Source organism: Cavia porcellus, unplaced genomic scaffold, assembly GCF_034190915.1.
Source record: "Cavia porcellus strain 051 isolate PalLab524CR breed Dunkin Hartley unplaced genomic scaffold, mCavPor4.1 scaffold_2, whole genome shotgun sequence".
Classification (NCBI taxonomy): Eukaryota; Metazoa; Chordata; class Mammalia; order Rodentia; family Caviidae; genus Cavia; species Cavia porcellus.
The window spans coordinates 16,972,720-16,989,584 of record NW_026947485.1 but is presented as its reverse complement, the minus strand read 5'-3'; the positions used below and the strand labels follow the sequence as shown (position 1 = coordinate 16,989,584).

Here is a 16,865-nt window from a genome sequence, read left to right as displayed (position 1 = left end):
TGCACAGAATCAGATGCTTCCACTTTTTATTATGACACCTTGACATTGGCTGATAGAGCATATGAGAAAAAAGAGGGCATTTCTGAGCAAGTTACAGAGCCAGCTCCATGGGAGAGGAGTTAAGTGACGAGGTGAGCAAGCTCAGCCTCCACCAGGAAGCAGGCTTTGTGTGTCTCCATTCAGCCTGTGACACTGCCAGCCTCGCAAAGCCCGTGCCTGCCTCTACCCCCCGCTGCAATCTCTGCTCCCCACGCCACCGTGGCCAAATGCTTGGGCTGGTTTTGGTTTTTAACAGAAAAGTAGATCCCCAGTCATTCTGTGAGGGAGGAGGGAGATGATGTTTTGGGCATGGTTCATGTACACAATAAATACATGATATTTATATAATGTAATAATATATATATTATATATATATGTAATATTTATATAATGTAATAATATTCGTATTATTACATTATAACACGTAGTGAAATAACTATGCTATTCACCATACTGCAGAACTGGCGGTAACCCTGAGCTTCTTTTCCTGCAACTAGACAGCCCCATCAGAGAGTGAGAGGAAACAGACACGCAGAGTATGTGGCTTGTGTTCAGTCTACCCTAGAGTCTCATTTTGATTGCCTGGCTCCCGACAAATCACAAGCCAGTGCCAGTCTGTGTCCTGGGATCTGGGGACCCTTGGCCTAAAGATACAGGGAAAGTGCTCTTCATGCAGAGTTTAGTCTAAATCTTTTTTTATTCAATCAACGTTCATTAATACTTAGTCTTCTATATGCAAAATAGTATATACTATTTAATACTATATTATTTAATAATACTATAATAGATCTAGGAAAAATACTATAAAGGGAAATAAAAGATCCTTTGAAAGAAAAGTAATGGAGGAAACATGAAAGGAATTTTTGAGTGATTATAGAATGATTAATTTTATATGGCAATTTGACAAAATTTATTGTACTTCACAGTTGTAAAGCTTTCAGTCCATAGTCTGCTGGCTCCATGGCAGGGCTGTGTGGCAGAGGGACAAGGCCGAGAATTACTCAGGCATGGGAGACAGGAAGTAGAGAGATCAAGGGAGAAGGAGGGAGACACGCTCTTCCAGGCCACGCACACAATGGCCCACCCATTCCCAATGGCTTCACCTTCCAGCATCGCACGGAACTGTAGACTTGTGAGTAGGCTAATCTGCTGACGAAGTCACACTATCCCCCAGATCCAGTCACCTTTCCAAAGCCCCTACTATGAGTGCGTGAGGTTTTACAGGGACCTCCATATATGCCATAAAAGTCCTTCACATAGATTATTTCATTTAGTTCTTAAAACAATTCTGTGCACTAGGTATTATTCTAAGCAGTATGCTGCATGTACAGAAACAGTATGGTGAAACAAAGTGTCTAAGCTCATTCATCTTACATAGAGCGGAGCTGGATTCAAACTCAGTGCTCCTGGTCACTTGCTGCTCAGATGAATGAGTTTACATGCAGAGTTAAGACTTCCTTTAAAAAAAAATGTGTTGTTTAACAATACCGTCTTTCACTCTGAAATAAGGATTAGATAGATCACTGAAAGCATAGTCCTAGCATGAAACTTTAGCATGATAAATTCATAACCTTTCAAATGTATGAACCAAAATTCACTTCCTGATTGACTGATTTATTGAACTATAGAAGTTCTCTTCTAATAAATTATTAGTAAACTATCAGAAACACTTTGTTGGCACTGTCTCAGCCACTACAAATGACACTCCTTAGATAAATTTACTATGTATATACACATGCTTCTGATTTATGTGTCATAGTCCTACTCCAATGTGCAGTATTTAACACAAGCATGCTTTCAATTTATCATCTTCAGACATCGTCCAGATAGGCTGTGCCACGGATATTTTGTTTTGTTAATAAAGAAAAAGTTCATCAGTATTAGATAATTTTGAACACTTAGCATGTGCTACATCAGGCACACTGCTGAAAATAACTCATGCATATTGACAATGGATTTATGAGGTATTGTGAAAGTTGCTGTCCTGCAGATAAAATCAATAAAGCAGTAGTAAACATTAAGGTCACAGAGCTAGAAAGCAACAGTGACAGATGTAGAATCTAGACTCCAGAGATACCTTTTAGCTGCTGCATGACACAGACCTTCACTTCCAGGGCCTTCAGCTTGCATCACTCATCCTTCCACTGGTACAATTAGTGGTAATTTTTCTCAGAATATATTGGAATGCAGCAATGGAATTTCTCCAAGACACAGAATAAGAGGTGGGAGTGGGCTAGAATTCTAAGTCACTGTCTATGCAGTACAAACATGGAGAAACCATGTCCCATGGATCGTTTTTTCTCCACCATATAAATCCAAAAATTGAACCCTTGGGTGACTCCATGTTCTGCCCTGCTACTCAATAGTTATAACTGAAATTCCGCACTGTGACATATAGAATAGTACAAGAGCTGACAAAACTGAGCATGGCTGTGGCTGGGAAGAGAATGGTAACAAGGATGAACATTCCCTTCTCAAGAATCGCTCCCTCTCACTTATCCAGTTGCACAACCATTAGTAATAACTCACTATTTACTACAAGATGGAGGTAGGATGGGCTAGAGAAAAGAGCAAAAGTATTGGGCTTAGACAAGCATGGGACACAGACAGGGCCCTGCCATTTACTTAATGACCACAATAAAGTGTTCCCAACTGTCTTAGTTACTTTTTACTCATCCCTGAGACAAAATACCTGAAGCCCAAAGTTGGGAAAGGAAAGGTTTATTTCTTACAGTTTTTGGAGGTTTCAGTCCACACTCAGTTGGCTCTAAGACAGGGGGGCATGGCTGGGCCGCAGGTCATGGCAGCTGCAAACAGCAAACAAGAACCAGCAAAAAGCAAGACACAACTTCTTCCTGCCATTACATCACATCCTGGCTCAACCCCTTTGTGGGTGGAGCACTGACACCATCAATCCAAGCACTAGACAATGAACCATCACAAATGCACAGTGCAAACTCATGAGGCCTGGGGGCCATGAGACACAAACCATGGCATTCCACCCCTGGCCCCCAGGACTCATGTACATCCTTTATACAAAAGACATTTAGTCCACCTCCAAGAGTTGCCAAAGTCCCAACAGTTTTAGCATTGCTGAATAATCCAAATCCCAAGTCTCCTCTAAAATATGGCAAACTCTTAAGTGTAACTCCCTGTACAAATGAAACAAGGTTAAACATTTCTGAAATGCAAAGGCACAAGATAAACATTACCATTCCAAAAGTTACAAACAGGGGAATAGAAAGCATTGGAAACAAAGCAAGTCCAACATCCAGCAGGGCAAACATTAAGTCCTAGAGTTCCATGCTCAGCATCTGAAGCAAACTGGTTGTAAGCTCCAAAAGGCTTGGATGTTCCAATACCCATGGCACTTCCAGGGATTTCAGCTCTCAAAAGCTTTTCTCTTAAATCCTCTCTGCTGGCTTTTTGCAGCTTTCCTTGGATGCGCGTTCCTGGATTTTCCAAACTTCTGGGGTCTCCACTGCACTTTTGGCTTCACCCTTATATCTTCACAAATTGCCCTCTCAGGGGCACACTGCTTGGCCTCCCAGACCCTTTGCAATCTAGGTGGAAGCCATCTTACCCTTGAACTCATGCATTTTCTTTGCACCTAAAATCAGCACCTTGTGGATGCCGCTAAGGTTTGCTGCTAGCTGGAGCAGGAGCCAGGCTTTTCTCTCTCTTGGCTGTAAGGTTCAGTTGTCTGGATCACAGGGCTCTGTTTACCTGATTGTGAGGAAAAGCTTCTCTATGTTGCTGCCATTCTAGAACCTCATGTGGCCTCTGTCACCATTCTGGAACCTGGTGCTCTGCAGCTTTCTCCTCTAGCAAATTTTTTTACCTTTGCAGTGAGGCTGCAAAGGGTAGGAACCCGATTCCTGGGATGCCCCGGGGCCACCTTTCTTATCTCTCTGTTTCCCCTCAACAATCAAAATCTCAACTCTGTCTTCACAATCCACAGCCTTCCTGGAATTTTCCTTCTGGCCAAACTCACAGCATTGTAAATTATCCTGCTGGACTCTTTGCTCTTGATTTACAATGTAAAGCTAGCTAAAAGCCTCCAACAATAGCCATGCCATAGCCTCAAGTTTCAATTGCTTTTTAATTTGTTTTTCAAGATAAATCAGTCCATTGCCCTTTATCTCAGTCTCAGGCAAAGTCTCTGGGGAGGAGCAAAATGCAGACAAACTTTCTGCTAAGCCATAACACACATCATGGGGAGTCCACCAACCAGTGCAGTCCTTCTTCCCAGCAGAAACCTCCCAAGCCTGGTCTTTACCATGAGGCTTTCTGTCAGCCTTCTGGTCTCCTACCTCTGACCAGAATCTCCTCTACAGAACAGCCTAAGCTGCTCCAGCTCGATGCATCCAGACAACATGTCCAAACCTTTCCAATCTCTGCCCACAAGCCATTTCCAAAGCTTCTCGAAAAACATGGTCAGGTATAATCACAGCAAACGACCTCACTCCTCGGTACCAAATTCTGTCTTAGTTACTTTTTACTCGTCACTGAGACAAAATGCCTGAAGCCCAAAGTTGGGAAAGGAAAGGTTTATTTCTTACAGTTTTTGGAGGTTTCAGTCCACACTCAGGTGGCTCCAAGGCAGGCAGGCATGGCTGGGTTGCAGTTCATGGTGGCTGCAAACAGCAAGCAGGAACCAGCAAAAAGCAAGACACACCTTCTTGCTGCCATTACATCACATCCTGACTCCACCCCTATGTGGGTGGAGCACTGACACCATCAATCCAAACACTAGACAATGAGCCATCACAAATGCGCAATGCAAACACATGAGGCCTGGAGGCCATACACATAAACCATGACACCAACCTTCCAGAATCTCTCTTTTCCCATTTACAAAGGAAAGATAAAAGCTAGTTTTAATTTTTTTAAGAAATTAACTGAAAGAACTGTGTAAACTTTAAAAGAACCACTCTAACATAAGATATTTTCATTATGGCCAAGCAACCAGATTTTCCTACCTTAAGTTGCTATACAAATGAATATAATATTTCACGTATTGATTATTGGAACATTTTTCTGTATAACATAAGTTATATTTCCTTGATATTTTTATTGGTAACATTATATCTTTATCTCTATATATCAATACCTAGAGCTATATTTTATCCCCCTAATAAATATTTCTTTATATTTTTATTTCCAAAATATATTTGGATTATTTAAGTTCTTTATGCTATTTATCTCTATTAGACTCAGTATTTTGACCCTAGCATCAGCATTATCTATGATATCTTTTTCTGGAAAATGTGAAAAATGTTGGGATACTAAATAAGATTGAGTGGATTAAGAACTGGTAGTCAGCTTTAACACCAGCTGAATTAAATCACCATGGTGCTGAGTGTAGATATACCCCCTGAAGAAAGTTGCCAGCATAAATAGAGACATGGAGAAGGAGAAGCTATGCGTTGGTGCATTGAGGCTTTAAGGTGTTGAAGCATTATAGGTTCTCCTACAAGTTGCTGTTTGAGCTGTTGGTTCTCCTGGTGAAGCTCTGGTCCTCACATCGAGCATTGCTTCCTGGCTCTAGCGGGGAAGACATGCTGCTTGCTCTCCAGGATGAACTCATCACACTGACTTTCTGGGATGTACTCAACTGCTTGTTGTTGGAGGAGCTCAGGGCCTCCTTGTTGCTGAGGATGGCTGTGGTGCTTTCAAGACAGCCAGCCCTGGTCTTTGTTGCGGGTATGAATTCTTGACTCCAGTGTAGAACCCTCACCCTACCAGCACAACTCCTTCACCCTGCTGGCACAGATTTCTTAGCTTCCAACATATAAGAGACTGGCGTGAGTCCTTGTTGTGGGCTCTGGATCTCCAGTTGGACTCACGGGAGGCACTGTCATTAGCTCTGGTCTTCATCTGGACTTATGTGGGACTTGCTGTGGGATTCAAGCCCTTGGCTAAATATTCTACGTCTTTGGTGCTGTGGATAGATTTCCTGCATTTTCTTGTGTTACTTCTGGGTGACCATTATAAAAATAATATTATAAACTCCATGTCCTGATTCTAATTGCTCTCCTGATAACCCCTGATTACAACAAGAGATTTTGGTGAAAATCCCTCACAAATGGAGCATTTGAATAATTTTTTCCCTAGACATTCATTATTGGGGACTTTGTACAGGTGTGTATGTCCTGGAAAACACAATGACAGCTTTGTGAAAACACAAAGCCTCTCTCCTGACTTTGTAAAATGATAATTACAGAAGCAAATAATAATGAATCAAAGAGTATTTATAAAATATTTTTTCAAGAGTCATTTATTTTTCCAAAAAATAGTTTTCTACAGACTTTACACTATAGACACTGAGTTTATAATTTAGTAACTTTTAGTTTTGTGTAAGGAAAAAAAATCATTATAGAGGTTTGAGAATTCTACTTCTTAAAAGAATAATTTTTAATGTCAATGGCTCAACAGACTGAAAATGATTTATTGTTTTAGAGAAAAATACTTTCCAGGTAAAATTTAAATGCAAGTAATAACCCCAGTGAAAAATTACTACAAGCTGACCTCCTTTTAAGAGCTTTGGGGATGCCAAATATAGGCTCTGACTATAGACTGAGGAGGCCTGGAAAGAAACACAGTGAATCAAGGTAACAGTCATCTTGGGAAGAGGGCAAGAAGATAATAAGCCCAGGGACTGTGACTAAGCTTTATCTGCAATAAAGAGATTCATTATTTTAATGCAGGGACATCTTAAGCATAACGATAAAGTTTTACCTTCATTAATTAGATAACTCATAACTTCAATTTTCCTTCTATATTGCCCTTAGTATTTTTGAAAACCACTCAGCTATAAATTCTATGTAAAAAAAGATAATGTTAGTGCATAACTACATTTTTAATATTAACAACAAAGCAAATATATAATTTTTACTTCCTTTTCATTCAACTGTGAAATACAGGCTTTGCAGTATTTTACATTGTGACCTATTTCTCACGTACTCTCTAAGTGAGGCCCACATGAAAATATTTTCAATATAGCAATACTTCTGGGATATAATATCAGTTTTAAAAAAACATGACACAAATCACTTTTGCATAATTTTTGTGTCTCTTGTTTGAGAGACACTAATTTTTCTTTAAATTTTCAAATAGAACACTTGACATCACAAAACAACATACCACCACATTTTTTATTGCAATAGTACCTCAAAAACCAAGTTTAAAACAGCACTTTTCACTACTGCTGGAGCTGAGAAGAACAACAACAAAAAGCACTTGATCTAAAGCACAATAGTCTCTAGTTTAGCTACCTGAGTACCATGATTGTTCAATAGCAGGAGCTTTCAAGATGATCAAACACTTCCATGACATCCGCGGGTAACTGTCCAAGTCCTGAAGCTTATTAGTGACTACACTGACCCTGTGGCAAAAGTACTATTTGCTATTCCTCTCTTGCTCTGCAGATTTTCTTGAGTGTGAAACTTAGATCAAACACTAATAGCTGGTAAATTTGGAGATCAGACTGTAGGAATACTTTGAAATAATAAAGTCCATGGGCATTTTAAAAAATTCAATTCATAGAAAGTTCCCTGGAATTATTTTTTACATGTTAGAAGCCTATTTTTTGCATGCGGTGTATTTTTAAAATTCCCTAGCTACTGTATTTTATATAGATGTGATTATTTATTAATCAATTTCAAGAAATTTAGTACTACTTCCAAATACCATTAAAAATACACCTGTCATATGTAAGTTAAAATCAATTTCTGGATCTAACAGAAAGTTATGATTAAGTATAGAGGAAAATAATGTCTAAGATACAAGAGTTTGTTTACTAGGAAACCATAGTTCATTTTAACTACCACTTTGGTGACTTTTAAAGGTAGCCCCTAGTGGACAAGATTAAATATCTATGAAGTAATTGCAGGACACTGTAAATGTTACAAATACTAAACAATAACATTGCTTATATCAAATTAATAAGATGCAATTAACACACCAATTTAAAACTTCCTCATGCAGAAATGTTTTTCATACATGTATATAGGTTGCACGTTCCTATGTAGTAATGACATGACTATTGCAAATAACAAAAACTTAGTCCCAAGCAAACCTCACATGTTTACATAAAATTACCATTTACCCTTTAGAGAATCATATCTTATCCTTAGCAAAATAAAAAATCACTTTAAATATCAAGTTCTAAACACTTTGCATAAATATCTTTATTCTCAAGTAACAATTACTTGAGAATCAGATAAAATCCTGGTGACTTTTTTTTAAGGAAATAATTTTTTTAAGGAAATAAAACAGAACAATAAAATGAAACAAAACAAAACAGTGATAAGACTGTGAATGAACAACACTGAGAGATTTCAAGATGATCAAATGTTACCAGGGAAATTCACAATAGTTACTACATTGTATGTTATTGTCCTCTACAGAGTTGCTCAGACTACTGGCTCTGGGCTTGCAAAGTCAACCAAACAGTACAAGTGTAAAGTTGTTTCTTTACTTCAGTTGTCATCATCTCAGCCTGTGTTCCTCTGAATCAGCCAGTTGCTCATGGTGGGGGGAGGTCCTTCTCCCCCAGCCTTCACTCTGCCTGGATGGTCTCCTTCCCGGTTACCCCAACAGGGAGAGCTGGTGGCTTTTAAATACAATTTGTGGCAATCCCAGGGTGTTTGATGGATAAATGTTTGCTTACTCAAACCATCTGTAACATTAAACAAAAAATTATAACAAGTGGAAGTTTTTATTTCAAAACATAGTATCTAAATGGGACAGAGTTTTCTGGAGAACAGTACAGTACAAATAGTTCAGAATTAGGAACTCTCTTTGATGACATATTTTTATACCAAAGTAGAAAAAAAAGGAAAATACAGTAAATAAAATAATAAAAAATTTTAAAAAGCATTAGAACTGAATGGATAGGATTTCAATTGACAATTACAACCAATTTAGCTTTACTTGTCATTTTCTGTATATTAATTTCAAATAATAATTTGCACTGAAATTAAGGATTACTCAACTTTTTAGTACCTATTTTTCTACAAATGTACAACTTATAAGACATTTCTGGGTATTTTTTGACTTCTATAAATTAAGATGAAATTACCTGGAAAGAAAGTCAAATGATAAATGATCAACAGGTGCTCAATAATGCAATAAATCCACCACTTTTTAGCAAGGCAAGAAATCAAGAATGTTTAATAACAGGGATCTTTCCCTATAAGGCCTATGGTTTTTAAGTCCTCAGGAAAGGTATATGTGATTTTATGGAAAGCTTTTCCTCTGTTACTTATTAAAAAGAGCATATTTAGGATATATACATATTTCATATAGCCACTATGCTTTCTGTTCTTCTATCATAGAAAATCACCTTGAAGTTATTTACCTGTAGTTGTGTGGTGTGCTACACAGTGCCCTGAGCCTTGACAGTACATTCAGTTCCTAGCAAAATGCATCTGGACATAGAAAAATAGTCTTCAAACAAAACTCCGACGTGGAAAAATCATGTTATCCAAATTCTTCTTTGCCTTGGACTTCAAAGGACTCCTAGATGGCATAAGCTTTTTGGAACACTAAAGGAAGAAAAGGCTTTGGCCAAGCATACAGGACAGGATCAAAGCACAATGCTACAAGGGGGCAGCAAAACGTGTTGTGCAGTCCAAGCTGGAGGCTTGAGCTCTCAGGGCGAATCACCCCACCCAGGCCTGGGCACCAAGCAAAGACTCAAGCAATGCTAACAGCGGCGGAGTGCAACCAATTCACTTAGTTAAGCATGAAGACAAACGTTTCTGTTCATTCAAAGTCAAGTAAACTGATAGATATTTTTTAATATTGTAGTGTTTTTCACCAGTAATTTTGAATGTTGGACTAATCATTCAGGTATGCCTGAGGCAAAAAAAAATCAACATAAACTTGTTTAGCTTTCAAAAATAAACTGATATTATACATATAAGATATGCCGGTCAAGTATAATTCACTGTGCTTATTTTACTTCAATATGCTATATATTTATTATTTTCATAATGGTACTATTGTTGAAATTAGTTTTGAATTCTCTTAATGAAATTTTAGACCCCTAAAGAAAAGTAGTACCATCTTTTAATACTTTCATCCTTTTAAATGAAAATATTTTTTTCACTATAAGCTAGTATCTTGCTTTTGCAAGATGTTTAAAAGAAAAAAATGTGGAAATAAAATGAAAACATCCATAATTTCTTTACTACATTAAATTTTTAACATATATTATGCCAGAATTTAGCTATAAATTTGTAATGTGAAAATAATATTTTACAAAATTATTTGATTCTATATATCTTTAATTTTACTTAATATATAATGCATGTTATATATTATACATGTACACATGGGTAATGTAGGCATAAGATACTTTTATAGTTACTTTATGATTATGTATATTGCTTTCTGTGATAATGAATATGCTTGTTAATTCTTTGTTAATATAAGTGTTTTGTTGAATGCATCTAACACAAATTACTTAATACTGGTTTTCAAATTATTTTCTGGAAAAGTCTTCTAGCATGTTCTAAATTTTGAGCATGGTAGGACTTTGGTACAGTGAAGTTAAAGCAATTATAAAGCATCTTAATTACAGGGCATTTGAGACTGTTTATATGTAATCCAAAATTGTGAATTTTCAAAAGCATAGCATATTATAACATTTCTGTACAACAAAATAAGCCATGGGAGTTTTTACATGGTAAAATTCTATGAATGTTTTAAATAACTCAAATTCTAGGATGTGTACTTCATCTAGTCACCTTCCTACTAATGGTTTTTTACACTTAATTTTATTGACCAATATTAATAATTATATGATAAACATTTTCAGATAATCATCTTTGGATGTTTATTTGATTATTTCTTGGAAATAAATTTTGAAACTCAGAATTACCTAGCTTATTTATACATTTAAGGATTTGATACATATCATCAAAGTGTCCCTAAATTTTTTATGAATTTACATTCCTCTAGCACTATTGGAAACTTTTCCCATAAGTCAACCAGCATCACTTATTTTAATTCCCTAAATTAACTTTTCTCCACTTCCTAATTAATACCATCCCTTGTGCACATAGTTAGGATACAGATGAGACGCAAGGAAGAAGTGAATCAACAGGCTCCCAAGAACTATCGTTCTCTTCTTCCCTGTTTCATTCCACGTCCCCCACACTGGTGGGCCCCATTTTGTCAATTTAATTTCTATAACACAGCTGCAAAGCCACAAGGAAGTCACACATGTCCAGCTTAAATGGCAAGATGGTCAAGTTGCAAAATAAATTAATAACAATAATTAAAATATATGCATATAATAGCGCAAGATTTTTCACTCTTTCAACCACTAAATTGAAATTGTATCATCTCTACCAATAATGCTGGGAGGAGCCCATATTTTAACAAGGAGTCTAAAGAAAGAGGGTCATGCCTCAACCATGAATTCAGGGAAAACCAGTACTATGAAAAACAGGTAATAAACTGCAGAGTGAAAAATTTTGTCTGATGAAACACAGGTAGTATATTTTAGAATACTTATTAAAGCATAAAAAGAAGAAACACTGAAAATAAACAAAACTAACTATGATATTTCCAACAAACTATAGAATAGGCACATCTGGAAAGATTAACATAGCAAATAAAACATTTAAAGATACAGAAAAAGAGCAAAACTTAAAATGCCATAAGAGGATAATATAAACAAACTCATACCAATAAAATTAAATAAAAGAAGGTTTTAGGAGACTATGAAGTAAAATTAGCTCAAGAGTTAAAAAAGAAAAACTGATAATATAGAGTCACTCTAGAAATTGAATCAGCAGGTTAATAGGTATGCGTTACATATGTACCATTGCAACATAGTTTTATTCTCGTTTCATCAAATTTATAGGAAGCAAGTTAATCCCTGCCTTAACCAATTGATCCAAATTATATCAAACAGAAAAAGATATCCAAACTGTCCTTTTTTAGCCTTTCTTGACACTAAAATCCAAATCAGACATGGACTGAACAAGAAAAGATTATTAGGAACACAGACTCAAAAATCCTGAAAAATATATGAGCAAATTATATATGACTGCATGAAAACAATTTAATATAATATGACTACAGTTTATTCAAAGAACATAAAGGTAGTTTTTGCATAGGAGAACATTACCATAATTCACTGCATTAAAATTTTAAAGGAGAAATTATTTTGATCATCAAAGTTAACACAGAATAAAATATTCAATAAGCTTTAGTATTCATTAATGCAAAACAAAAAAAACTTTTAGCAAGCCAGGGATAATAGGGAGTACATAACAGTGTGTAGCAAAAACAATTTGTGTAACATGAGAATCAAAACAAATTTGTTACTGCTAACAAATTCTTTAAATGCTAAAAATACTCTAGAGTGCGGGGAACCTGTCATTCTCACACACGTTCTTTGTGATAAAGGAACCTGGAAAATCTTCAGTATCTGCTAACCTAAGTGCATCCAATGTATGATTTGGCAATTTTCTATTTACATACAGAATGATACTGGCACACAAGATCAAAGGGGCATATACAGAGGTAGAAACTCCAACATCATTACATAATGGTTAAGAATTAGAAACAACCCAAAAATCTATAAACAGAGCACTTGCTAAATAAACAAGTATATTACTAACATATTCAATATCTCCACACATTTGGGGAGAAAATTAAAAACAAATTCTTGAGAAGTATTTGTACCATGCTATAATTTAAACTTTAAAAAGACAGTATCATGTATTTTATGATATAAATGTGCATGGAAATAGCCTACATGTGATTCTGAAAGAATCCTCACCAAACTGGTACAGCTGTCATTTCTGAAGATGGTTATGGGAGTCATGGTGAGTTTAAGCATCATCTGTAACAATTAGATGAGCCTATGTTTATATATTACATATTATTCATATATAAACACATTTTTAGTTTTTATAAGTTAATTGATGATATTTCCCAAGACTGATAAAATACTATTTGCTACATGAGTTTTTAAGGGAACATTTCCACTATGACAAGTGTTTCCTCATTTCTTAGAGAAATACTAGAGACCAAGTGATGAGACCACGCTAGCCTTATAGTAGAAGGTTAGTTACTAGAGAGATGTGTCAAAATGAGAATTAACCTTAAAATAAAGTAAACTCTGAGGAAATCTGCTGTGCCTCAGGTTTTCCTTAAACAGAGCTTTTTAATTCTAAAGGAGTGAAGATTATAATTTTCAGCTTCTTCTGTGGTTAGCATATGCAGCTACTGTATGTTCCTCAAATCTTCCTGGGGGAAAAACTCAGGATTTTCATTGTTGTAGTCCCCAGAGAGAAGCAGGGCACTCTAAGAAGATACAGGACTGGAGGCCAGCATGAAAAAAGTCCCTGCAGAGGAGAAAACCCAGAATCCTGCCATTCCAGTTCAGTGTTAGGGCTGCAAGGTTTGTCAAACCCTGATTTGCTCTGTAACTTGGTCAGGTCTTGGAGGTTCTTTCTTATTATCTGGAAAATAAGGGAGCTGGATTTATGAGCTCCTTTCCAGTGCCATAGTTTATTGACTTTACTATTAACTTTTAGCATGCATCTAGAAATACCATTATTTCTTCAAGATCTCATGGCAATAGATGCGTTGTCATGTTGGTGCACACACCTTAATCACTAACATAATTGCTAAATGTAAGTGTGTGGTTGAAAAAAACTACTTTTTGCAAAGCCACCTACAATTAGAAAATAATGTGAATGATGTACTTTCTGACAAATTTTCAACCACAAGCAGCAGGAGTATTATGCTTACATGCATTTTGATAGTTCTTCCTTTGTAAAGACTCATTTAAATAAGAGAAAATGTTTTTCAACCACTTTGTTTAAAAGCCTTTAACTGGAAATCTAAGAAAGGATTTTTGAACAAGGGTGTGGGTTACTTCACTCTCAGCATATCTGCCTTTATGTATTGTCAAAGAGAGCAGTGGTTTCATGAAGGGCAGGAACTTACCTGTCCTAAAATATTTCTTCCAAGGGCTTGTCGTGGCACTACCCTCCCCTCTTCCCTGGCTCCAAATCACCTCTGCGAATTCGGTTCATTACCAAGAAAATCAGTGTGAGTAACTGGGAAGCAAGCACAGTGAAATGAGTTGACACACGGAGCAGTGCTGAGGAAATTCTTGGGCTCTCAGAGGACAACGTGAAGTCCTGAACAGGAACACAGGGATCCCCAGGGAGTAGCACGCAGCCAACCTAGGGAACATGGGGCACAACCGAGGAAGGCAGGTGGAGCACAATGGAGAGCTTGTAAACCCTTGGCAAACTGCTTTGAGCTGAAGGAGAGACCAAGCAAGCCTCCTTGGCTCAGGTCTACACTTTGCCAGAGGTTGTAATTAATTTTAATCATTTCAAAAGCCATTTTTCTAATTTTTTTCTGCTTCACTACTTCTCATAAGCATTATTGATTCATCAAGATTAATTCCACCCCTGGTGTTTTCTGAGTTCTTTTTCTTAAATGAACAAGTTAACATCCTACAAAAGGACTTAATATTTGAAATAATCCCCATGTTATAAAGAGTGAACAAGCTTGCCAAAGTCCATACTAACCAACATGATCGCATCCTACCCACTAGGATATTAAGCGTAATCAACAGCCCAACCCCACCCTGCCTCTGTGATTGCCAAGGAAAATAAATTACAGCAAAATTACTCCCAGTAGTTACAATGCATGTAAAAGCAAGATGAAAATCTCATGACTAATCCCTAAAATAAAAGGAATTTGATGACTAGATAGACAGACATATAGAAAGGTGGTAGGGGGGCTCATATTTATTGAATTTTTGGACTGAAACTTTCTGTTGGTTGCCATAGGTAACTGAAAAAATATGCAGCTTAGAATCCAGTGTTACTCAAGTGAAGGCAAAGTTAATCTATGATGGATTGTTGTTGCTGACTTAATATCTTTGTAGTCCCAAGATAGCTGTCCAGAATCCATACAATCACACTTGAATACATAATACTGCATAAATGCTACTGACGGTGAAGATAAAAATTGATGCATTCAAACATAAAATCATTTACATTGAATTGCACCACAAAAAATTATCTCCTGAAGTCATTTTAAATGGTCTGGCCCTCAATTTGTATAGACCACCTTTATCTTATATATGTTAAACTGTATTTAGTATGTTTATTTCAATCATTAATTTTTGCATCATACAAATGTCATCATCCTCTTTCTTTAAAATTTGACAACTAAAGTTTGATCAGTTTTCAGAGTCAACTGTGTTCAAAACTGAAGGAGAAATTAAAGTGCAGTTAATAAATATATATGTCCCTTAAAAATATTTATGCTCTTTTTCTGTGACTACAAAGTTGGACATTTTGCAGTCTCCATATGTAAATGGATTAATTCTTTTTATCTGAACTTAAGAGTTTGAATCATAAATCCAGGGAAGAAAATAAAGGTAAGAAGAACTAACAAAATATATCTTACAAAAGTGGTTAAAATTACACTTATTTTTTGTTTTATTCTTGTGTCATTTCTAGTATTTTATTATTATTATTATCAATCAACTGGAGAAGCTTTCTGAATCTTGAGGTAAAATAAATCTGTTCTAAACACTTCAACAAAGAAGTGACTTTGAAATATGTATCAGAAAAAGGAATAAGATCTGTTTGGCATTACAATGTAATGAATAAATATGTTACAACCTGTTATCCAAATCATTTTTTAAATGAATGAACTTGATACATTAAAGACACATAAAGCCTTCATTTTTTTTCCAGTAGACCTTATCTGACTTCTCCTCTGTCAACACAGTTTTACAGAGAGAATGAAAACCTCAGAAGAAGGCTTTTTCCTTGTTCAGCATTCATTTATACATGTGAAAATTACACAAATACACCTATGCAAGTCAGACCTGGTGGCACATGCCTGCAATCCTAGAACTTGGGAGCCCAAGGGAAGAGGATTGCTGCAAGTTCGAGGTCTGAGTGGTCTCCAAAGTGAGTTCAAAGCCAGCCTGAACTGCATCGTGAGACTCTGCCTCAAAAATAAATAAATAAAATGACAAATATACCTATCCAGAAAGAAACTGGACAGCATCTTTCAGAAAATAACTAACTCAGTGTAGATCACAGACTTAAATGCAAGAACTAAAACTATAAATAAAAAACATATGGCATAAAGAAGTACAAAAATTTTTCATGTTTAAAAAAATTTTAGTGCATAATATATATGTGAAGAAAGAGAAAAACAATACACAGAATAGGAAAAACATTGTAAATCATATATCATACTCAAAAAAATGAAGGAGTCTTACAATTTAGTAATACAAAGACAACATCCAAACTAAAACTCACAAATACTAATTTAGTAGATATTTCTCATTAAAAGTTATAAAAAAAATCTAAGAACATGAAAATGATGTTCAACATTATTAATCATAGAGACCCATCTCACAACCATTAGGATGCTTATAATTTAACAGAAGCAGACAGTAGATTCTCGTGAGGATGTAGAGAAATCAGAACCGCAAACATGGTGAGGTTGTAAAATACTACAGCCACTTTGGAATGTAGCACGCTGATTCCTGAAAACATTAAATGTGGAGATACTACATGACAAAAAAATTGAAGTAACAAAAAGGGATCTGGGGATAGTGGGAGCTGAGGAGAGGAAGGGACGGGGAAGTAAAAAAGGACCAAAAAATACGCATATGGACCACTACCAGGCAATGAATGTGTTCATTGTGTATCACTTATACTACAGTGTAATATATCAAAATGTTGGTATTAATTACCTATGGCTATTAAGATTATGGCTAGCTTTTGCCTACTTTTTTATACAATTGT

General features: G+C 36.1%; 1 long non-coding RNA gene across 1 annotated transcript; it reads right to left on the bottom strand.

Annotated features, from left to right (window-relative positions):
- Window positions 1-7,182: 7,182 nt before the first annotated feature.
- On the bottom strand, window positions 7,183-14,416 carry LOC134473685 (uncharacterized). The gene is made up of 2 exons (XR_010044066.1): window positions 14,020-14,416; window positions 7,183-8,722 (listed from the first exon to the last, which is right to left on the bottom strand). It is a non-coding gene; the product is annotated as an uncharacterized LOC134473685 (long non-coding RNA).
- Between the last annotated feature and the right edge of the window lie 2,449 nt (window positions 14,417-16,865).